Raw genomic sequence first — 26,397 nt, forward strand, 5'->3', positions numbered from 1 at the left:
CTAATTTGCTAATCAAGAACTGAGTGTGTATAAGTACACACTAAAATTTTCTTAACCTACAGAGTAAAACACATATATCCATATTATTTAAGAAATAATAATTAGAACAATATATGGCAACAAATTTTATCAAATGATAGGGCAATGAAAACTAACACAGTTGTTAGCGTGCCGAAGTATAAATACTATAGCCCATGGTTTGGGTCCCGTTGTCACTTTGCTCTCGTGTGGATTATAAGAGTAACGATCAAATATTTCACTACTCGAATAAAATTAGAGTATTCCAAGCGTTAGCGGAAAGTGCTGTTAACTAGTTGCCATCCTTCTAAGTTATGTTGTCAAACTCAGGTATAGCTAACTATGCGTGAATTTTCCAAGGAAAACCAAACATGTATGATGTACTTAATCGTGTAACACCCCCTCCAAAGTCAGTGGAATAAGCCGAAATTTATGCCATTGTGCATGACGCTTGAGAAGATACGGTAGAATGAGATTAGAACGGTGGTTTTTGATGTCTGTCTCTGTGGTTTCGATACGTTGTAGTTGTTAAGCTTATTCTTATTATAATTTATAAACGGTAAGTTATTTTTTAAGTATTGCTTTTAAAATATAGAACTACCTACAATAATGGCAGAAATGGGCTATTACTATGACTGTATGTTACCAAAATGCAATCACAAGGTTGACAAGTACAATTTTGAAGTGTTGATACAACTCGTTTTTTTTAAATGATCAAAGAAAATGTAGAAGGTTCAATTGATATAATACGTAATTAGTATAACCATTCATTGTAATGAACCAGTTCATGTTTCACTTGCATGGCATTTACAGTGTAGTAGTTTAATGGCCTTGACCCTGAAAATCGACAACTGGCTTTGCAACTGTTTAGATTTGACAGGAATGCAAGTGAAATTTTACTCTAAGTATTTGGGTAAGTAAATGTGGTTTTAGCAATAATTATAGATAAACTAGCCTGTTATTATTGAGCACTGTTTTAGAATTTTGGGAATGCATTGACTACTACTATTATAGTATTAGTAACAGTAACAGGAAACGAATAGATAAATATGAAGAGGAAACTTAAAACTATTGTAATACATATATGTATTATAATAATATAATATAATGGCAGTTAGTAATACAAATGTACTACTAAACTAAAATATATATGTTGCTATTAATTTTGATAGCTGCATGATTAGAAAAAAATATCATTGAAATAAAGTGTTTACTAAAACTACTTTCAGTTTTAAGAAATAGTCAGAGATTGATACTGATAGTGTTGATAGACTATATATGTAGGGTACTTACGGTACTCTATATAAGCATAGTACAAATATGAATGCTGAAAAGTCAACAGTGACAGAGTTTTGCTTTAAAAGACAATTTCAACTATTTGTTTCTCTACTTAGTAGAGTAAGAAACCATCGCTAAGATAACAAACCGAAAATGACCAACCCACAAATTTTTAAATTGTTAATCTTCTTATTGTTTCATTTTTGTGAGATTACAGTTATTTTTATCATTATTAAACATCAGTTTAAAGCTAAATCCATGTTTCTGGACTGTGCATGATGTCATCACTTAATTGTTATAACTAGAATGTAAGTAGTAGTAAATTAATGAATAAAAGTCCTTAAAGAAACCTGGTGTTCCTTTAACAAGCTTAAGTACAGAATGAAACCAGAAGTACCAGCCAATAAAAGATTACTGTAACATGTAAAGTACTCAGTGCTTTGTACATTATACAGTCAGTGTCTTCAGGGAGTCAACCTCTACATTATGTATGAAATGAAAGAGTAAAAATTAATTAGTGCACAGAATATTAAATTTTATCATACACACATTCATAAATATGTTAACTTCCAGTTAGAGGTAAAAACATTGCAAAACAAGTATTAAAAAAAATTGTAAATGTGAAATGATGTAGTAAGTCTTAAGTGTAATAGCTGTTAATAGTGAAGTTGTTTTGACTCACTGTGGTTTTCCTTGTAAGTTCTAGGCTCTTAATTACTGTAAATTGATGACAACTCTCACATAACTATGATATTATGATAAACTATATACTAAAAGTCTGGAATATATAATTTCCATCTTCAGTATTACTAAAGTCAGGTGTATCCTCCTTATGTCCATGTTTGCTTTCTTTGATAATATTGTAAAATCTTGTATTTTCACCTTAAGATTTTTTTTGTGTTTGATATAAAAGCCTTGAAAAGCTAGTTCAGATCTTGGAACTTAAAAAGAAGATGGGGAAGTATAAATGAACATTTTTGAACTATTTGAAAAATTAGCCTGTATGAGACTAGTCAATGAAAAAAAATTGGCAAATCTGAAATATGGAGAAAGAGTATTTCATTGTAAGTTTTCATTTTTCCTTAAATTTAGCCATTAATGCTTTTATTTACTCAGGCAAATTACATGATAGAATATTAAGTACATAATTCTCATAGAATAAATATTTTTCTGACAAAGGTTTATCTGGTAGATAGCAAACCTAAAAATGAAGCTGTATTAAAATTATTGGTTTTTATTTTAAATTATGTTCTAGCAAATCATAATGATAAAGGAGTCCATGACTAATTTAAATAACAAACACAAGAGTAATTAATGTCTTGGAAAAACATTTTAGAACATTTGAGATAATCTTTTCAGTAGCCAATACAACAACTTCATAACTAGGTGCACTTCTTCAAGTCCAAATGTTATGGTTATACTTACCAACAAGTTTTTGCAAAACAGTTTAAGCTAATAACTCACTCCAGATCATCAAATGAAACATTTCAAAGCTATAACAAAATATGGATATCTCTGAAAATAATAAAGCACCAGGGCTTTAAGTTGTTAAGCATATTATCATATAATACTTTATTATTAAGTTTGTTTTTCTAATCTTTTCTTCCCACCACTCAAAGGAAAATTGTTCAAACACTAAACAACTTTAAAACCTGAACTGACTCATTTCTGAACTTTTACATTTCCTCTAGTATTAGAAATTTATTGAGTTGGATATTTTATTTTTAAGTTTAGAGAATGGGACAGCCTAGGTGACCAAGAGGTCTAGTTTTGACTGCACTAACATATTGATGTGCTTCCTGTTTAAAGGTACACATGCACTAAATAACCTCCCATTATTCATAATCCCATTCCCTAAATTTTCAACAACAGACATCAGCTGATTAAATTGAAATAAGAACTTTTGTAAAAATTTTTCTTATTTTATATAAATGAATGTATCATGTTAGAATAAACTAATATTTATAGTATACTAATTTTTTCTTATTACATCATGGTTGCAGTTTATTACAAATTGGACTATTTCTTATTTTAAGGTATAATAAATTTTATATTGCTGCAGCATGTAGACATATTAAGTATTTTGTACTCCCTTTATTTAACTGAAGGAAAATTCATCTAAAAATTTTTAACAATTTCATACATACAAATGTTTGTCTAGGTTTTGAGAATATCAGTGAAGGAAATGATTAAATTCCTTTTGTCCTATTTACTTTTTATATGGGCCATGCCCCTATAGTATCAAATGCACTTTCTTATACACTAGTGATAATTTTCAATTGAGGAAATATCCTTTATTTTTCTGTTGGAATGACCAACAATGACACGAGTAATGCACCTGTCACAAGAAGAATAGTAGAATTTTTTGTATTATGGCCACAGAATTTACTTTTGTTGAATTTTCTAATTTTTGTACAAGTTCATATCCTAGGGCTCTTCCTGGCTACTGTATTATCAAGGTTAAAAAGCAGCTTAGTTCTTAAGCAAATTATGTTTCCCGCAAGACAAAGGACTTATAACCAAGAAAAAGAGTACTGAGGGGATGCTTTTTTTCAGAACAGAGTGATCATGTTTCAGAGAAGGAATTTTCTAGGCATTGGACTTCTGCTGATGATTCAAAAGTCCATGAAAATTATTCTCATTGCAACCACAGGCTAAGAAGAATTACCTAAATCTGGTTATTCAGAATTGCCAATCGAGTTTTCCTCCTGAGAATTGATTTACTTTTATAGGAGGCTAAAGTGACTAAGGGTAACCATGGTAGCTTATGGTCTGGTAAGTCTGAGACCAAATAGAATGTTCTGTATAAGACTCTCAGGCTTTTGCTAACCAGAATTCAAAAGAGAATGTAGATGTAGTAGAAGCTCAGTCATTTGTTAGATGAATATGTAATGTAGTTGTAGGATTAGATGAGTAGTTGGATCAAACAAATGTCATTCTCAATCACATAAATACACTTTGATTTGACAACTACCACATAACTTCCCTGGAAAACTAGTGATATAGCCAGCACTGAGATACAGTGGATATTAAAGAACAGAATTATACATCCTTCACAGTGCGAGTGTGTGTTCATCTCCATGGCAGTTATGAATGAAGAGAGTATACATCAAAGTTCTTTTATTGTCTTTGGTAAAATGAACAAGGTGGTCCATGTTTGTCTTCCCACTTCCATTGACAGAAGAATGTCTGGATGCATTGGAAGGTGCCTAGTGGTTTAGTACTTGAAATTTGATATCTGAATGATACTTGGTAAATGAAGTACAGTGGAACCCCTCTAAGATGCCACCACTCAGATTTGGCCACCCTTTGAAAACAGTCATTTAATCACAGTCCCTTTTTTTGTTTACATAATCCCTAATTATGTAGAGTGGAACCCCTCTAATCAGGCCAGTTTGTCTCAGTCCCGAAGGTAGCTGCTTTAGAGGGGTTCCACTGTAGATGTTGGTTTCAGGAATCAGAATGTTCTTACAAGTTTTATGTCATTCAGCCTATGTAATGTGTGTGCTGTATATGAGGGGGAGTTTAAACTAAAGGGGCTACAATATAATTCTTTGATCTACGTCTAGATGTTTTGGTGTTTGGTCATACATTTGAGTCTGCTGCTGAAAGCCTGAGCTTTGTATTTCAGTGGATAAAGGCAAGATTCAAGTTGAAACCAGGAAAATATGTGTTTATGAAAGTGTGTACAAGTAAGATTTTTTATTGTTATAAACTACCAAGATATTTGAGTAACTGTTGGTGTTTGTTCTTCTTGTCTCATGTTTGGACTTGATATTGTTCAAGTTGTAGGCATGCCTTCTACATAAAACTATAATTCATTTTTTGTCTGTTTTTGGTGCCAGCTAAATTACTGTGTGGCTGCACATGCTTGCAGCTTAGAGAAAATGTTTTCAACCAGTGTTGCATATAGTAACCCCAAGATTTCTTAGATAAGGAATAGTTTGGACTTTGTATGATGCACAGACTACCAAGTTGTTACACAGACCTATACTAATGTGTGAAGGTGTTTTACTGGCTGTATCTGTACTAAGAATTTGAGCATTGATATAAACGTTGTACTATATGTGCTGCTTCAGAGGAAAAACAGCCTTAACAGGGTAGTAGTGAAGGGAATGTGGTTACAAGGGTAGCTGTTACAGTGCAGATGATAACATCCAACTACAACTGAGACCCAATAAAATATGGTGGGCAGAAACCATCCACAGGTGCAGGGATCTGTTGTCAGATGGTGATATATATGGGTACATGTAAGCCTAATGAAATGTCACTTGGCCAGGCCAGGACAAAATAGTTGTGGTCAAACTGTTTTGGCATTCAAATCTAGTACATTTCTATATGAACTTCTGATCAGTCATGTGATTATTCACCTTTCTATCCTAATTTTTTGTTGTATATTACTAAATCCTTGACTGTCTTGACAATGTTGTCTTTGACTGAATTTGCCTCAAGTTTTGCACATTTATGTTGTTGCTTATTCATACACAAGTTATGTCTAATCCAAGGAGTGATTCAAGGTATCAGAAACCTGAGGATAAAACTAAATTAAAACATGGTCAAAGAGAAGGCAGTGAAATGGAATATCTTATCAGCATTGGCCTCTTATATACAGGTTTTATTGAAGTCTTCCATTCACGTTTTCCTGTTGACCAAGAACTGAAACAGCAAACCAGTGGGGTGAGTGATCAAGCCATGATTTTAGTTCCTCTAGCATCAGTCTCATTATAACATCAGTCAGGACTTAAAGGTATTTTTGTCTTTAATATGGTTTGAGAACAAATGCATCAAACCAATATGGTCAGTGGTGAAATCAAGCCTTGGTCTATCTAGTGTAAGCTTTATTATAAGATCACCCAAGACTGAAGGGTGTGTTTTATGCAATCTTAATAATGTTAATGAGTGCTATTTTTGTATTTCTGTGTTTTTATACTTACATGTATTTCAGGTTACCACATATATTTAAAGGGGTTGAGAAATGTCAGGTGGTTTCCATACAACTCATATGACTGATGATGCAGGAGTGTCTTAATTTCTTTTCCTTGACTTCATGTATTATAGTTGTGATTCCAGTCATCTGTATATATGTATATTGAGGACTTAGTTTTTTTATGGATTGTTAGTTGTACACTGTTTCAGATTAATTTTGGCAGTGTATTTCATTTTATATGAAGGGTTTATTTTGGATTTATAATTTTAATGTTTTATTTTTAAAATTTATTGAAAGGTTTTATGTTTTGCTTTTCTGTTTAATGTCAAAAGTGTTTTAAATGTTGTTTTTATTTCATTGTATTATGTGCTACTCAGTTTGAATTTGAATTGTGTATTTTTCAGTTTTGATTTATAATCATTTGTTGTAAAGTTATGTTTCCTTTTTAACTCAGACATGTTGATGTATAATGTGATACAGGGGACAAGAGTAAGATATACTAGTTTCTTGCCAAGTTAGTAGTTAATTAACTGGATTTTATATTAAAATTAGAGGCCAAGGATGACGTGGAGGTGAAGGAAAGCGGAACTATGTAGTAACCAAGCACACAACATTTAACTCTAAGGTCATCTAAAGTTATGTATTCAAGTATCTCTATTGTTAAATTATAATCTCCAGACAAGAAAGTGGTTGAGTTTCTTCCTCTCTAATTATTTAATGTTCTAGATATCTCTTCTATGGTATGACATGCACTTTCTTGTGGAAAAGGTTGCTGTAAAGTAGAACACACACTATTTTATGGTGAGAAGAGTTCTTTTCTCTCTGGATCAGGTGTAAGTGACTGATCTCCATATTGGCTGCTGATCCTAATCTGAATTAAAGAATTCACCAAAATTTTTACAACCTGATTTTAAAGAAGATGGGATCAGTAATATTTTCAGGTTTTATGATGATGAGAATACAATGTATTCCAAAATATGGTCAATCATGGAGAAACAAAAAGAAATATTGGTGATCATCAGTTTAGGTCATGTCTTTTATATTTTCAGCATAGTCTTATTTGCTGTAAAATATCCTACCATCACTCAAAAACTGCCTTTATTTCTGGTATTCATAACTGTTGCTAGGTTGAACCTTCCCCTTCCTGTTTTTGTTGCAGGGATGTTCGTTGTAGGGTTTACATCAATGAATAATACTGAGTGGAAGAGATTTACAACATTTCAGTGGCATTTCTCAGTCTGTCCTGTCTGCAGTTTTTTTGTTTTTAGTCGAATAAAGAGATCCAATACATACTTTGTTCAATATACATTTAATTTTGTAAAATATCTGTGAATACAGTCTGAGCTCAGGATGTACTTTTATTTGTCTTTATAATACATGTTTTATCCTTGAATGTTACTTGATTTGTTTAGTGGTTTATAAGAAAATAGATTTAAGGTGGAAATTTTCATCTAATATATATATGTATACTTGTTTGGTATTTAATGAAAATGTCCTTTTTGTAGTTTGATACGCGAGTGATTTAATAGAAAAAGAATTTTAGACTTTGATACACACTAGGGATGTCTGGACATGCAAGTAGTCAAAATCTGATCCCGATATTTGTCGATCTTGAATGATATATCACTCGTGTCACAGGCTTAACTAGGTGATACTTCGAGAATAATCTTTAATTTTCATTTGGAATTATTAGCAGGTAAATAAGTATGACACACCGAGAAAAGCATAGCATTGTTGGATTTTGTATATAATGTTATATTTACTGAAACTGGATGAAATACTTTCATAGATTTTCACCAACTTTCAACCTAGAGTAACGGCGCCGTCCATATTTCGTTTACTAGCTGTTTTGGTTGTTTCATTGTGTTATACATTATGGTTGGTCGTTTTCATTGAGATGAGTCAAAATAAAATTAATCAGTTTCAACTCCGCAAAATATTTGCTGATAGAACATCCCATTATTTCTGGATTATGGCGATCTATTAAAGAAAACAGTGTTTAGGTGTACCACATTACTTTTCGGAAAAAGTCCACTCAAAGAATAAATCGGAGACAACCTCGAAATGTCCCCGAAATCAAGCAGCGTTCATCGCAGTTGAGGAAGGCGCGTACAAGATGATAAAAATAGTTTTGAAAAAGTTATTAATATGGTTTACAGTAGAACACAAAACGTTTCCACACATTTACCCGTAATTATCGAGCACAATAAAAGAGCGTAACAAATAAGTAAATGTATTGTGATAAAGAAGAAAAGCAAAGTTATTATAAACAATAATAGCAGTTGAGTCATTTTGAAAATGGTCAAGTGGTGATATGTTTTGTTTTGTTTTTCGTTAACAGTTTATTAATCCTTTTGCTGCCGTTGCCATAAAACTTGCTTTTGTATATAATTTCAGTGGACTTGTGTGAAGCTAAAAAAACCTGACAACAGTATCGCGTACTGTTTTCTTCTAATCGATATTTTCAATGTAGCGTTTCAGTTTCTAAGTAATCCAATACTTTAGTTGTGTTACCTACCTGATAAAATACGAGTGCATTATTTCCTTTTTATCGGAAACTTTTATTAAAGTTTTTTTCTCTATTAGATAAAATCCAATAATTATAATTGTACAACTTTACGTTTTTAAGCAATGAACTTCACGTAACGTACGTTATGTATAGTTAAAGGTAGTTATCTGCATAAAAATATTGTTCCTTTCTGTTTGTTGAATTTTGCGCAAAACTATTCGAATGCTATCTGCGCTGGCCATTCCTTACCTAGAAATGATTGGTTGGTTGGTTTGGTATTTTTATTTCTGACTGCGAACGTGGTCAAGATTTATAAATTCGAGTTTATAAACTCTAATATTCAAGTTGCAATTATTAACCATGTCGCCCACAAAACAGAAACTTTCATTATGGTTTCCTTGTAATAATATCCTTATATATTTTTAAAATCTGAGACATTCCGTTTCTGATATTTTGTTTTCCTTGCAGAAAAAGTTCAACTTGTTTGATGGTTTATTCATTAAAATAGAGAAAGTGTTTCAGTACCATAAAGAAACATGGCTACTGTGCTAGTTCGAGATTTATAGCTACGAAAATTTCACTTCTCTTGATTTCATTGAGTAAAAATTGCATAAACAGTGTTTCGTGTCTAATGTTTGCTCATTTTCATATTTGATCTAATTTTATTTCCATGCCGATCAGGTTTGTTTTTAGCGTGGTTGATCTTAGATTTTAATCGTGTAGAGTTTGTTTGGAAAAGTTTCTTTCTCCACTAGCAATGATGGGAAAAGTCAGCACACTTTTCAATGTGACAAATGTAATGGGGAAGTTTATGATGTTAATTCGTCCTTTCACATGTATTCCAATACGTTTGGTAGTCATTGTAGTTGCCCTCTGAACCTATAGTTCGTCTAATAATTCGGTTTATTTGTCGTGTGATAAACTTATTTCGAGGTTCACTCAGCGTTCAGGAGGTCTCTTGGACTTGTTTCCGAGAAGTTAGTAATATAGTACAGTAATATAGATCGAATAAACTGTTATTAAATTTACCTTCAAGTTTTGCTGTGGATGATTCAAGTACAAGTTTATCACAGATTTCATATTAAAACTTTTAATGAACAAATTTACTGCCTTTTCGAACTCTATCCAGTGAGTTTTATTACTCCTGCAAGTTCCTTTGCAAAGCCTTTATCGTTATAAGACTGGAGGATTTTTTAACTTGCATAATAGTTCAAGATATATTTAAGTTACAGCTTGTAGTTGCTTGCTGGTAAAGTAATTATCCTCCTTTAGCAAGTCGTGCCATACTATAAAACTAAACACAAATTTAAAGTTTGGCATTCTTGGCAACAATCGTTTTTACATCATAAGTTTGTTCCAGTGGTTTCCTTAAAGGTGATGTCTTCTGCAACAGAAACAAGAGTAAGGTAGACATCTAGTATCAGAGTGAATGAGCTACATGATTCTACAGGGGAACACTTGGCGTAGAACTTCCCGACAGTGAGTAGAAGCATTAACATGTATATTATGTACATACACACGCTTGGAATAAAGTCGAAGAACTAACATCACTACAGTTGTCTACATAGCTCGACACCATATTATTGCAGGCTCGTTGCCACGGTATGACAGATGGAAGCTTATCCCAAACAAAATGACCTTTTTGCATAAACTGTTTATGTAATTTATTGTGGTTGCACTGTATTTGTTAAAATATCAGAGAACAGACAAAATTAATTTGGATAATCTACTGTTCTAATTCAATACTAGCCTGAGCAAAATACTGAATTGGATGACCTTTCTTAGCTGATTGGAATTTGATCGAAATGCGAGTAGCCACTGACTTGCAGTGCATGCATTGCAAAATAAAAATAGAATAAGAAGTTAGTTTGAAGTGTCTAAAAAATACGGCATACCAACCTCATAACAGTTAGGGATGTAGCATATGGGTGGATTTGAAATATATAATTTTTTGCTATTTTTACTCGTAATTTCTCGTTTCCTAGTGTATAACTTTAAACCATTAGCTAAAATGCTGAGGGAGGCTCATTAAGTAAACCACGTTGAGAAGATAATAAGAAAGACGAGAACTGAATGTACAGAAAATAATAAATTCATTTAGGGTGTGGAGAGTTTGAATAATGGAAATAATATACAGGAGAAACAAAAACATTACTATAAAAATCTCCTAGTTGTTTAGTAGCTCGCAACTCGCACGACTTTTATTTATAGCATTTTACTATAAAACAAGTATAAGTCCAATAAGACAGTTTTTTCCGCAGCAAGTTGCTCTTTATTTTAGTAGTGTTGAAGAGATTTAAGGCCACGTGCTACTATAGAAAATCAATATTAGACGTAAGTGTAGATACACAAAAACTTCATAGTTACCTCTTTCAAGGACACTTATAAACGATTTACATGTGCCTTCAATCGAGTTCTCAATAAGCGTTTTCATTGCTATAATAATTCATATAACCATGGTTACGATGGTGGTTTGTGTTGAAATTAAAAAGTATGTACCTGTCAGCAACCAACTATCTTATGTGTACGAAATAGTTACAGTATTATGGTTTACCTTCTGTTCATTCACAATTATTTCTTATCAAGTACTGTCGGTTGTAATAAAAGCTTCAGGTAATAATTCTGTGTTGAAAAGTTCCTTACTTTTGCTGGGTGGGTTCTTTCGGATTGTTCCCTAACAAAGAATGTAAAGTCCAGTCTCCATAATTGCAGCAGAGGTCTTTTATTTCTTCCTAACTACAGATCTTACACTTAAGTTGTTTCACAAATCTAATGACAGGTGTAATTTCACAATAATGTTAAATAGTTACTCATTTTCTTGTGTCAGTAGTATTTCTTGTAACTGTTTCTTCATTGAAACACACTGTTCTCTAAATTGAGATAATGGACATGTATTAAAGGAATTAGTCTTCAACTACTGTTGCAGACTCTCATTTCAATCAACAGTCTGCATCTAACTTGCCTATCTCGTGCTTTATATCATTCAAATCATTTTCCAAGTTAAGCTAGACACATCACAGGATGAAAAGACAAAATTTAGCTAAAGAGAATAAGAAAAAATTCAATTAAAAAGAAAAAATTTCAACAGTGCATCCTGAAACTGCATCAGCCAAGATATTTCTTATGAAATAAGTTCTATTAAAGCAGTTTTCATCAAAAAAGTTTTTTTGCAAACTAATATGTGAAGATGAGCTTTAAAAATTGTGACTGTAGGTAAATCCAAATTTATATAAATTGTATACTTGTAGATCTCTGAAAGCCATAAAAATAGAAAAGACTGTACAGAAGCAGTTCAAAATAAGAGTATGTTCAAATGACAAATAATTATCAATTTTTCTCCATGTAGAATTCATCCCCATTGCTAAACTTTTCATGCTCATATTCATGTGCAAAAACAACTAATTTTTATATTGTATTATGAAGAGTTAAGAAATGTTTGGGTAAAATGCTTTCACTGTTCAAGTAATATTCTAATTATATTTACAGCTTATCAACATTTAATCTTAAAAAAACACGATTCATTGCTTTTAAATGTGCAATTAACTTTTAATTTTTTTTCTTAACATTGGGCAATTGGGTTATACATTTCTTAAAATAAAGAATTTTTTCTCTTTTTTTTTTTTAACAGAAAACAGTGAAGAAAGAAGAGAATGCCATTAGATTGATGCCCAACAAAGGAAATGGAGCAGATAGGAGTTTGTGAGGTTGTGCTGATTTTGTGTGTGTTTATTTTCCAGTCCCATACTGTGATAACTTCAGGTTTTAGCCAATCCACATTTCTGAGAACATTGGTAAGTGGTAATACACCTGTATTAGAATCTGACTACATGTATGGTGATAAAGTCTGTCCACATGGGTGCAAGTGCCATTCTTATAAAAATCAGATACAAATTGGTTGTACAGTTACAAACCTGACAACTCTGGTATCCTTTCCAAATTATACTACTTCCTTAAATATATCGGGAATTCAACTCAGGTCATTGAACAGTTCTCATCTATATGGTTTTCCGGGCCTAAAAAAACTTGTTGTGGCACATAATGAACTAAAATACTTTAACTGGAGATCTTTTAAATTTTTATTGCTGCTTCAGGTTCTAGACCTTAGTCATAATTTACTGCAAGGTGCTTTATCAAGTGATAGTTTTTATGGATTTGAAAAGTTGCAGGTACTTGATTTATCGTATAATCTACTTCGTAAGGTTTCATTTTCATTCTTTAGCAAGTTTAAATCCCTTGAAATGCTGTATTTAAATAATAATGAACTAGTAAAGATTGAACTGGATAGCTTTTACAAGCTAGACTCTCTAAGACTACTAGACTTGTCAGCAAATAATTTGAGCTATTTACAGCATGACTGGCTTAAGGACCTTAAAAACTTGCAAGTTCTGAAGTTAAATTACAATCACATACTCAATTTGAGCAATGTAGTCTTTTCATCACTAAATAATTTAAGCACTTTAGACCTCAGTAACAACAAAATTAAATATGTAGGAATGTTGAGTTTTAAAGGACTGAAAGAATTAAAATGGTTGAATCTCAGTAAGAATGAAATTAGTTTTTTACATGAACATACTTTGAAACCATTAGAGAATTTGGAAGTACTAGATATTAGTTTCAATTTCCTTGTATCTTTAGACAATTTGTTTAAATCTTCAAACTCTTTGAAAAAATTGTACTTGTCTAACTGTTTAAGACTATCAAGAATTACCAAGCCAATGTTGACTGGTTTATCAAACTTAAAAGAGCTACATCTTGCTAACTCATCACTTTCTGCAATAGCAAAAGATGCATTTATTCCCTTAGTTAGTATCAAAGTTTTAAATGTAATGGGAAGCAACTTAACTACACTCCATAAGGGAGTCTTTGATTTTTTATCAACATTAGAAATATTAGATTTAGCTGGTAATCCATGGCACTGTGATTGCTACTTGTATTGGCTGCTGCAGTGGCTTGGAGATCATACTAACACTCATCTTTTGAATCCATTTAAGACTGTGTGTTCCTCTCCACAGTCACAAGTTCATCACACATTTCTGGATGCTCTAGACAAACACATGATATGTAAAAATACTACCGTGCAAAATCACTATTACAAAGTAAAGTACAGAGTTGGATCTTCAGCTGTACTTAGTTGTCAAGCATTTGGCAATCCAACCCCAAACCTCACTTGGATAACTCCACAGAATAAAGTCTTCCACTGGAGTGCACAGCATGAAAATACTGATTTTCTGTTTGAAAGTCAGCCATTTGGTGGTTACTCTTATGTATCTGAAAGTACATCGGATATTCTAAGTTATACAAAAAGTGACAGTTTTTTATTACTCAGAAATGGCAGTCTTTTGATAAATAAGATTCAGAGAATGGGTGGCGGTAATTTCAGGTGCATTGCATCAAATCCTTTAAATAAAGAGGTTGTTAATATTTACATAACTCTGGACTATAAATTTTTGTTTAATATAAAGATAATTAGTATTTTAGTGGGCTTTGCAACTAGTTTTGGATTTCTCTTGTTAACTATAATAGTTATCTTAGTTCATGTAATATTGAAGAAATCTGGGGTGGAATGTGTTTTTCCGTGTGGAGTTACTCATTTCACAAAAGCACAGCAAATCAAGCGCGCATGTTGGAAAACATGGAAGGCTACAGATGCCAGCAGCTAGATCGTCTGCGAGACCACTACTATTTCCAAGTCCAGAAAATCAAAGATAATTGTATTCAGCAAATAGAGAAACTCAGAGAAAGCTACTCGCTGCAAACAGACCGATTGAGAGATATTTGTGACTATGGTACCCAACAAGTAGACCGATTTCGAGATAATTATTACCAACAAGTCCACAGAGTGCGAGATTACAGCTCTGGTCAGATAGATCGACTGAGAGAGAATTATGTATATCAACGAAATCGTATTCGTAAATTTAGTGCTCATCAACTTTACAAGTTGCGAGAAAATTATAAGCTCCAACAGCAGCATCTGAACAAAATTTTAGGAAATTTAAATCTGGAGAATTGTCGAAATGTCTGTACCCGTACAGATTCCATCATGTTTGAGCCTGAGATCATGGTAGAAACTGTGTTTTCTCCAGCAGTTGGTAATATTGTTCCAGTTCAGTTAACACATTGGTATCACAGAGATCATGGGGACAACTCTAGTCAAATGTCAGTTTATTTTACTGCTGAGGAAACAGGGTCTCAAAATTCTATTCAGAATGACATTAGGTATTGTGCAACTCTGGTTAAACCAAATCATTCTGAACTCTGTGCAAGTGCCTTGGATAAACTTTGTACCAAAACCCATACTGAAAACCTAACTACAGATACTGTTGCTAAAAATGCAGCAAAAATGCCAAATGACTCTCTGGTAACACTTGTCGATGAAGCAAATAACTTCCCACTGTTGGATGTCTGTAAGGCTGATACAGGTGGTAGAGAGCATGCAATAGGCCTTTCTTTGGTTCCTACCCAGTGCCTGCAGAGGTCTTTGAGTCTCCCAGAAACAAAATTTTAAGAAATAATTTAAATCCAACTGTGACTACTTGCATGTTTTACCATGTTGCTGACCCATAGTTTAAGTTCTTTATGTTAAATTAGACAAAATAAAGAACATTTTTAGCAGAATAACCCCATAATGTTCCAGACTGGACTTTTGTGTAGTAACAAAAGACAGAAAAAAATGCAATTTTGTTTTATCTTGTAGACTGTGCTTGAATAAAGTATTTTTGGAAAGTTTTTGCTATCCTCTATGTAAAGTGATTCTGCTTGTTTCACAGTACAGAAAATTACGCTTGAGTTTATTACTCAGTATAAAAAGATAAAGTTCAATGTACATTTGATTAAAGTGTTTATGGATGTTATATTTATGGGCAAAAACTTAAGATTCCATGAATTTGATACATTAATTGGGTATGTAATAATTTTTAGTTATCCTAATATATTTAGTATAAATGAATTAGCCAGAGGTTCAAGGAATGTTTTAATATTATTTTATCAGTTAATTCGCATATATTTCAGAAGAAGTGTCAGAGATGTACATAGATGTAATAGTGCAAAACTGTGTAATCAAATAATGCTGACTTAATTTGTTCAAGGGTACAAATATGAGCAAACAAAATTTTACTTGTTAGGTAACATTAAAAGCTTGTTGGAAATTATTTATTTACAATAATGTGGTTTTAAATCAAGAGCAGTGGAACTAGTTAACTTGCACAAAATGAAAAGGGTAAAATAATAAGTAAAAATTAGCAAGTCAAAAATAAATAATTAACATTATTTTTAAATCTTCATTTTTATAATTCACCTCAGGATATTTTATTATATTGTTGTACCACAGATATTTTAAGTTAATTTTGAAAGCATAAAATCAGAAATTTAAAACGAAGTTAAGTGGTATGTGTGACTATGAAACCTGTGTATGTAAATAAACATTTGTTAGTAAATACATATTTTAGTGAATTTAAATAATTACATTTAAATGAAGTTAAATAAGTAAACAAAATCATGAGGAAGGACTGTGTTAAAAACAGCAAATCCTAACCTCTGATTAATCATAACCATAAATTTTTAAGCCATAAACAAAACATATTAGGACCAACAATGCAGTGAGGATACGCCATCTGTCAGTCTTAACTTCCAGTTCACTACTCTCTTGCATAGTAATGTGCCACACCCATTTGTTATAAACATTGACTTTGCAGTTATTCAGATATTGTAAAATTTGAAATAACTTACAATATTTCAATTATGTTGAAATACTGCACAACAATTTTTTTGAAATGTTTTGCTTCCTGAAACGTTTTTGCTGATTGTGACAAGTACCTGGTGGGTATGCACAAATATAGTTTTGGTTTTGCTTCATCACATAGGAACTCTGAGAAATAGACAGTTAATTTGTTTACCAGCAATAACGTATTTAATTGCATTTATGTTTCTAATATGCTATTAAGTTTAACATAATTAAACGTGTTTTCTATTCAATGTCCGATGCATCACGTTGCAGTCAGCAAGCATTGACGGATTCCAATTGCCCTGATATCATTTTTCCATTGTAGCAATGTCCTGGTGAAACTGAAGATTTCAATGAAGCAGTATGTGATGAGCAAATCTGGATGTGATTTTCATGATCAGCAGCCAAAAATCTATAAGGAACACCTAATAGTGTTCAAGAAGCAAAAACTTTGTTGTGCAGTGTAATTAATGGATAAAATAAAGACATTTTAGATTAAATTATTCTGTAATAAGTACAAAAATGTATTAAATAAATATAAAGAAAATAAAATCAAGAACAATTTTACTAATTATTTTTTGCTAAAATAAGGTCATTTAAAAACTTTGCACTACTTTATGTGGATGTACACCTTGAGCTGCATATAAAAGCATGACAGTTACAGTAAACTTTGTACACTGATATGGTTTATTATGTTAATTAGTGCCTCTACCATATTGGGGGCAGGAATGCTAACTTCAAGAGGTAAGTTTTATCTTACTTAGCCCCAACTGGTAGTACCTTATTTTATTTATTTTTCATCTTTTTATGTTTATCTTTTACTTATTTTAACTTGGGAGAGCAGTCATCTTCCCATGACTGTCTGCAGGCTGTGAAGGTTGATATTTATATGTGGGATGTTGTGGGCTTGAGCACCCACATTTCGCTCTCCTAATTTCTTATCTTCTTATGTGAGACTAGCAAATTGGAGGATAAGACTGACAGGTGGTGTATTCCCACTGCAATGTGGGTTCTACTTCGTCAGTCACCTCGAAGACCTAGGATACATTATATAATCCCATGTTGTAGCTTGTACCCTAGGATATTTTTTAAAAATATGCAATGTATTTTGTTTATTTTTTATGTTTTGCTTATGGCTTATAAATTTATGGTTATAATATACATAAATGTCAATATAATTGCAATAGAAAATTGATGCATATTTTGTAATGTGTATTTTGTAGTTTATCAAAGTTTCACAGTGAATGAGCAGTTATATTTCTTTCAGGGTGTAAATCCAGACTGGACTTTTGTGTAGTAAAACTGTGTAGTAACAATAAATACTGTTCAGTAGTTCTGAAATCTCATGAGTGAAAGCAAAGAACGTATTACAGTATTTTAACCACATCACATTTTTTTATGTCCAGTGCATTTGAAGCTTTTTATTAGTGGTTTTTCTTGAACATTTACTGTTTCTAAATGTTTGTACAGATAATAACTAGTTCAATAGCTGTCAAGAATGATTTTTTCTAATAATAATAAATTAGGCAGAAAGAGTTACATAAAATCATTTTAAAAGTACTTATTTACTAGTTTGTTGTTTCTCTTTTTTTGCACATATTTAGTTCAGATTAATTTATGAGATGTTTGTGTTTACAGTGTTGTCAAATGTGAGTTGTATTATTTAATAATGTTATTATTTGAAATTGTGAGATAAATCTTAAGATTTTTGTTGTTTGTTTTTAAAATTGTATATTTAGCGACTCAAACAAAAGCAGAACTTTAGTTTCTACTTAATTATATTTAGATCTGTTAAAAGAGAACAATAATGTTTTAAAAGATAAGTAAAACACTAATAGGATATTTAATTATTTTGAGAATCTAGCAGGTACACCTGTACATGTCAATGTACATTTTGTACCCAGAGAATTTTATTTAATATAAACATGAGTTAAGTAAAAGAAAGAAGATTTATATAATTTTACCCTCCAGAAAACGTTTTCTGTTCACAGTAAAACTGTTTTTACACAAGTTTTGCCTGTGTTTGAAAAAGTAAAATATCATTGAAAAATGTAGTATATAAGCACAAAACATACTTATGTATTTCCTTATTACTGGTATGATATCCAAGTCTGTTGTTCTGATGGATATGCACTATCCATCTATCATGACAGAAGCCAGTTGTGCTAATTATAAAAACAGAAAAACAATGCAGTGTGACTGTACTGATCACATTGATTGTATTCCAAAGTGGTGAGGTTATAAGAGCACATAAAAAGTCAGCCAATTCTTCTGCAGTTGTGATAATTAAAAAAATATTTAAGTACTGTACAAGCCATGCATGGTACAAACGTTTAATTTTAAAATGTTCTTATAATAAGATATTTTCTGTATAAATACATTAAAATGGAACAGCTGACTACATGTGATGTTAAGTTAATTTCAGTTGAAAAATAGTAAGATATGTATTAAAAATATAATACCAGTATGTCATTCATTTCAGTAAAGAGATGTCTAAGTATTCAGGTACTTTAATTATATCAAAATGTGATACTGTTATTTATTTCAACTACATGCTCAGCATTTTCCACCTATGTACTCTTTCTTTCTGAATGAATGGTTCGGTCTGCCTGTTGGACTGTTGCTTATGTTTATTTGTTGGCAGTATAGATGGTAAGAAGCCAGTCAGCTTTGGTTAGCTACGAAAATGAAAATTAAGACCAGCAAAGAGCTGTTATCTTAATTTGGTTTTCTTATTAGAAATTGGGTTTCTAATATCTTACATAATTCTATGAATAGAAATGTAAAAATAAAAAAATGAAAATTAAGTAGAGGCACTAGAAGATACCCTAAAAAAGAATGAATGAATATATCTTGAAATTAATGCATTTACAAATGTGTATCTTCAAAGGAATTTGTGTAACCTGTAGGTTTTAAAGTGTCAATAAGTCCTTTGGGCAAAAATTGTAATGAATAATTTTGACAAATACAAATTGTCTAAGTTATCAAACCACCTTATTTGAATATAGTGAGAACAAAAGATACAAGTATTTAAGGTATAATGCAGTTTAGCACCTCAGATTTGCCTATGGCTAATGCTGCCATTAGTACATCTCAGCATGAGCACTATTTATAGCTTGAAAGATGTCCAGACAATAATTGATCATTAACTATGTATGTGCCAGCATCTCTGGAGTAATCTATGCAATTGTCCTGCACCTTTACCTCATAGACAGTGCCCTTGACTTACCTTCATCTCAACCAGTGATTAAACTCTTCAAACTCTTCAATTAAAAAAATGGTTCAGTAATTAATGTACACCTTGAATAACACAGGCCTATGATGGTTTTATTGTCTTGAAAATTTTCCATATTCTATGGTGATTCCTGGGTGCTGAATCCAAATATATCCTTTTTTCTCTCCATAAGGTAAAGAATTTTTACAAAAAATCATATGCACTTTTATACAAGAGAATCATTTTTATTGAAATGGGATCACATTTTGTTTGCTTAATGTTGACAACCAATGGCTATACGTTTCTATAGACCAATCACAACAATTGTCGTAAAACACAAACATAATAATAAAAAGTTTCTTGTGGTAAATGGAATAATAATTTTATCTAAGTAAGGGTTATTTTTACCCAATTTGTAGAAAATCCTTATGTGATTAAAAATAATAATAATATTTTTTGAAATCTGTACAGCTGATTTATGGAAAAAATCTGTTGTTAAAACCAAATCAACTGTTATGAAGTTTAAATGTGCAGGCCTGTGTAATTTGATGAAGGTGAAAAACTTTTAAAGAAAAACAAAACAAACGTGGAATGAGAAATGAAAGATATTTACAGAGAAAAAGATGTAGATGTTAATATTTAGTGTTAAATTAACTTTTTTAAATACTAAAACTAGGGTAACTATGATACAGTAGATTATCTAGCATTTACATCATAAAATCTTCAGCTCTTGAGAAAATTATAAATGCATAGAAAAATTAATATATTTGCAAATTAATTGTATATTTAACATAATATAAGTTATATGAAGGAAAGCAGCATGTGGTATATAACATTCTAAAGTACCAAAGCTAAGGCAGTTTTTGTCATGCATTCTTTATATGAATATTCTTGATTTAAAAAATGTTTGACTAATGAAAAACATCTCAATGTTGTTCTTTCATTGGTAAGTTCTGTTATCTAGTGGGAAAATTCACAGTTCACACAAAATAGGAAATTAACTTTACATGCTTCTTCATTGTGTAACTTATGGTAAGTCTAAATTCATCAGCAAAGCTATCTGTGCTACATTAACCTTAAGAGTCAACTTGCATACTCAGTGTGCATGATAACAAACACAGATCTAAAAATGTAAAATCACTTAGCTATTTTTTTAGCTGGTAGACTAAATATGTATTTTCATAATGCTCTGTTTCACTGTAAGCTTACATAACCACTTACTGGCATACCTGTATTTGTAATTTAATCCTTGTTCTAGATATTTGTCTCATTTATTAATATTCCCAAGTGTTCTAGAACTAACCCAATCTTTATGTGATGCACCCTCTAGCTAACATTTAAATTACAACATCACAAATTTAGCACTATATGCTTTGGAAAAATTAATTATATTAAAAACTTCTAGCAGTTTATTCTTAAATACCACTTAAAAACTGTATAAGCAATGAGATGCTAAGCCAAGTTTATTTGGACACCTTTTATTCAGTAGCTTCAGTTCTTTTTTTGGTTTGTTTTATGCATCTTATACTGACATGAGTAAATGTAATGAAAAAGATGTGATATTAATGTATTTTTTAAAGTTATCTTAACTGTCTTGAATTGACATGTTTGCAATAAAATGTGAAGAACAGATGTTTGACAAGAAATGTCTCTGCTTATAATAATATCATAATTTGACAAACGTATTTTTTGAATTTTATGATCTGAGTGCTATGAAACATGTAAGAAATATATGAAATAGAAATTAAATTTATTACTAGATATTTTGTTTCATTTTCTTGGTTTTGTGTCTCATTACTGCAAAAAATGCACTTTAAGAGCTAAGGGTGTGCTAAAAAGTGATGTTCAGATATCCTATTCAGTCAGTTATGAGTAACCCAATATCTGGCAAGAAGTACTTATGGTTAGCTATTCCCAGCTAACCCTCTGTGTATCTTTGCACCAAATGTCTAAATCATTTGTATCTCAAGACAGCTGATATGGGTATTAAAGCTTTTATGAAAATAAAGAAGAGAACAATGTTTTGACCTTCTTGGGTATCATTGTGAATGATAATCATTTTCACTTACCTTGGAAAGCCATATTTAATTAATTTTGAATACACTAATGTGGATTTTATGAAACATTAAACTTTGCATATAAATTTGAAATTAAACAAACAAAAAAGGTTGTACTACATATTAAGTTTTTTAATTTTTAAAACTTAAGTAATATTGTAAAGCTATGAAAAACATTTACAGACATTTGTGTTCTTTGCTTCCACAAATAAAAAAATGTACATCTTCCAAGACACTTTAAGATCCAAAAGAAGAGAATTACTGCATTTTTACTGTCAACATATGCTACAGCCAAGTTGGTGTACTAGGAAGTATATTTTTACACTTCAGTTCATTTTTGTCCAATGTGGGCTTGATGTGGTGTATGGCTTATGAAAATGTATAAACTACAGCAAACATATAAGTGCTCTTTAAATTTTTGCTCATGAATGCATCTAAGAACAATGTTCTAACAACAGAGGTTTCAACTCTACTGTTTAGATGGAGTTGACGAGCTGCTTAAATCTTTCAAATGTTAAAGTAACTAGTTTTATAAATTGAGTAATTACTGTATTGGTCAAATGTCTTTTTTTCAACTCTTACTAACAATTCCAATTTAAAATAATATAATTACATAAATAAAAATCACTAATTGAAATGTAAATCCTAAATTAATATAAACTATCTTTCACAAGAAATTGGGAAGCACTTAACGTTATAAATCAAAATAATGCAATACCATATATCCCTACAGATCTTGGAAGGTTTAGATTAGCTTTAGAAATTTATTTTAGTCTTAAGCCTATGTTTGGAAGTGTGAAAAGTATATTTGGTATCCAATGTTCTATACTTTCACACGTATCTTTCAAAATTATTTTTTAACATTTTCTGATCGTGTTTACTTAGGCTGTTCTCAGGTTAAACTTTTTCTTGGGGGTGTTAGGTAGCTTCATTTTATAATCAGGATGACTAGTAAGATAAATCATTACTAAGTTCAGTGAAACTGACAGTTTAGGTTGGAAATAAACTGGATACAGCATGTAATATAAAATGAAAACATTTATTAACAAAAACATAGTATATACATGAACACTGCATTTTTGAATCAGATAACTGATTTTCTTCCATTATTTTCTTCAGTCAGTTCATTTGAGATCCTATGTAGTACTCTTCAGTTCTACCATTTTCTCAGTTACTGTGAAATGTTGAATTTACCCATAATTACTAGTACTACCACATGACCATTGATTCTTATTTCGTTTGCATTGGAGGTTGTTGATGTTAATATTCTTGCACCAAAGGCCAAGTTACTCTAACAACCTCTAGTAACTTCTGTAACTGCCAGAACAAGTAATTTCTCCACAGAATGAGAGAAGAGCAAAGATAGCTAAAACAAATACAATTTAACAACTTTCTCAGCCATATGTGAAAACGGGGTAGATCAGGAGTAAATAGAAACATTTCAAAAAGTCTAGGTTAAAGTAAAGAACCACGCCTTTCTCTTCCCCTTCTGCTTCAGGTATGTTTACCCTCTAATAACACATGTCGGCAATAATTGTATTGTGTCAAGTTTTACATGTTCTACATTATTTTCTGTATGCCGAGTCCAAAAATATCCATTTTTCTCCATCACATACAAATTTTTTGAATCCCTGTCACACCAAACATGCTCGCACTTTCAGCTGTTGGGGCGTTATAATGGAACGGTCAGTCCCGCTATTCGTTGGTAAAAGAGTAGCCCAAGAGTTGGCAGTGGGTGGTGATGACTAGCTGCCTTCCCTCTAGTCTTACACTGCTAAATTAGGGACGTCTAGCACAGATAGCCCTCGAGTTGCTTTGTGCGAAATTCAAAAACAAACAACGAAAACAAATTTTACAAAGCTTAAACTTGCAAACCTTTAATATATAAATTTAACTTTAAAAGAATTAGCTGTACACTCGCAACATGTTCCAAACGAGTATTTTCTTCTTCACCCTCTGTAATTTTTAGGGACATCGTGAATGACACCTTTCTTAAATAACTACAGTGCAAAATGAACAAACTTAACAATAAAATGCACAAGACTACTGTCAGTTCAAAACGCAGTGCTCAAAATACTCGACTGTTAAAACCACCTGCCAACAGATGACACTAGCAACTCTCTCTCTCTCACACACACTTTGGTGTTTGGGTATATATATTTGTATACCCAGGAGGGTCAGGTACACTAGATCTCTTCCTCCTCACATTACTTTGTTGGAGTGGCCTGATTAATATATTTCAAGTAAATACTGAATGGCTGGGGTAATATCATAACTTTAGCCTGGTCCTTTTCAGGGCAATGTCCATTTATATTGTTCTTTCATTTTTATTTTTTTTTTTATGAGTCTCGAACGTAGGTGGCCTGTTTTATTTTAGCTCTATTTTATTAATACTATTATTATTATTTTAAATGATTTTATCTTAATGATTTGATGTACAAATTTAACGGGGAGAGGTGTTTAGGTCTCTCTTCATCACATATGCAATATATGTCTAGTTCGCATAACAATTCATTTTTTCGTCAATTTCCATCAAAATATTTTATTGTACAATGTACAAGTCTATCTTGTATTGTTTATGTATTTGAGTAATACACATGAACTTTGAGGAAGTGGTTTCAGGTACTCTATATGCTGATGTAATTAGTGTATTCTGTCTGTAATGTTTGGGGTTTGGTTTGTATTTGTGTTTCACTTACATTGATCCATGCAGGAGCTGCGTAGTCTATTACAGGTCTAATGTATGTCTTGTATATTTTAATAATGTTTTCTGGTGTTGTTCCGTAGTTTTTACGAGTTAGACTCCTAGCATAGTTTATTCTTCGCCAAATTTTTGTTTTTATGTTATTTACATGTTTTATCCATGTAAGTTTCGAATCATATGTCAACCCTAAAAATTTTCCAGATGTAGCAGTGTGGAGAAGCTTTCCGTTCATGTAGATCTGAGGTTGAACTTTTTGATGTTTCGTTGATTTTGAAAATATTACTGTGTCTTCGCTGTATTTATTTTCATTCTATATTTTTCACAATATTCACATAATCTATTAAATTGTGGTTGTAAGTTAGTGGTTGCTATTTCTGGTGTATGGAGCACTTTTCCAAATTGCTGCGTTATCAGCGAACTGTGACGCGTATCCATGGTTTGAGTCTTTGAGTGGCATATTATTCACATACATGATGAAGAGAATAGGACTAACCACCTCTCCTTGAGGGACGCCAGCTTCTGGAATGAAGAACTCCGAAAAGTTCCCTCTACATTTATTTTCCAAAAAGTTTGATAACCAGCGAATAATTTCACGCGGTAGTTCAATTTCATACATACGGAACCGAAGACCATCCTGCCATACAGTGTCGAATGCTTTCTCGATATCAAAGAAGCAGACGACATTGCATTCTTTTTTTTTTATTAAAGCTGTTTATTATTGTTTCAGTTAAACACTAACAACATGTAGTTAACGAACTTTGTTTGAAGTTGAGCATGAAGCTAAACAATTGGTTATCTGTGCTCTGCCTCCCACGTGTATCGAAATCCAGTTTACTGCGTTGTATGTCCACAGGCACAACGCTACGCCACTGGGAGGTGGAGGGGGCTAAACCTACACTTGCAGATAGGCCTGAAACATGGATACAACGGAGTCAGATTCATATAAAAATTACTTAAATGTGACAATAAAGTTGTGTTTCTCTTCATACTTTTCCTATATTGATAAATTAAAGAAAATTCCACTATCGTTGTTAGATTAAGAAATTAGAATGTGAACGTTTTGGGGTTTATATTGAGAGATACTTGATCTTATCGTAAACAAGCTGACTGCGCAAGCGCTTATTTTATTTTCTTTCAGAAAATTAATTCGAAATAGATGTTTTATGAGCATGTTTTCTATAAATTAAATTAGTAGAAATTTAAGTACAAATAATAATCCTCTTTTCTAATATATCGTCATAACAACATGTTTTCATCTATAATTGGACATCCTCAAAATAGCATGTTGACTTGCATATTTTATGTTCAAAGCTGTTTCTTGATAAAGCTACATAGATTCAACCATGCGAACAAACTGGTTCTCAAAGAAATATATTCTTACTTGGTTAAATGTCTGGCTCTGCGATTTATTAATTGTTATGGCAAAGAATATGATAGTTTGATTTGAATTTTGCGCAAAGCTACAAGAGGGCAGTCTGCGCTAGCAGTCCCTAATTTAGCACTGTAAAACTAGAAGGAAGGCAGCTAGTCATCACCACCCATCGCCAACTCTTGGGCTATTCTTTTTACCAACAAATAGTGGGATTGACTATCACATTATAACGAACCCACGGCTGAAAGGGCGAGCATGTCTGGTGTGATGGGAATTCGAACCTGCGACTCTCGGATTTGGGGTCAAGGGCCTTAACCACCTGCTTATGCCGGGCCAGTTGTAAATAGAAGGTGAAAATCTTTTAACACTTATATATGTGACATCATCTATTACGTTTAAAAAAATAAGTTTTCTATACACATACGGTCACTCGTGTTTATTTTGTGATGTACTATTCCTTATTAATTCTACAATTGTATTTTTAATTCAAAGAACTTTTTCGAAATATGACTAGTAATATATAAAAATAAGTACAGTAATAACAAATTAACATAAAATCCTGATTTGACTGGATTATGAATTAAAACGTTCACATGGT

The 26,397-nt window shown here is 31.9% G+C and overlaps 1 pseudogene across 1 annotated transcript; it reads left to right on the top strand.

Annotated features, from left to right (window-relative positions):
• Positions 1 to 240: 240 nt before the first annotated feature.
• On the top strand, positions 241 to 21,429 carry LOC143249438 (uncharacterized; annotated as a pseudogene). Its single transcript, XR_013027782.1, has 3 exons — positions 241 to 577; positions 5,909 to 6,043; positions 12,361 to 21,429. The product of XR_013027782.1 is annotated as an uncharacterized LOC143249438 (transcript).
• The last annotated feature ends 4,968 nt before the right edge of the window (positions 21,430 to 26,397 follow it).

Source organism: Tachypleus tridentatus, chromosome 4 (assembly GCF_004210375.1).
Source record: "Tachypleus tridentatus isolate NWPU-2018 chromosome 4, ASM421037v1, whole genome shotgun sequence".
NCBI lineage: Eukaryota > Metazoa > Arthropoda > Merostomata > Xiphosura > Limulidae > Tachypleus > Tachypleus tridentatus.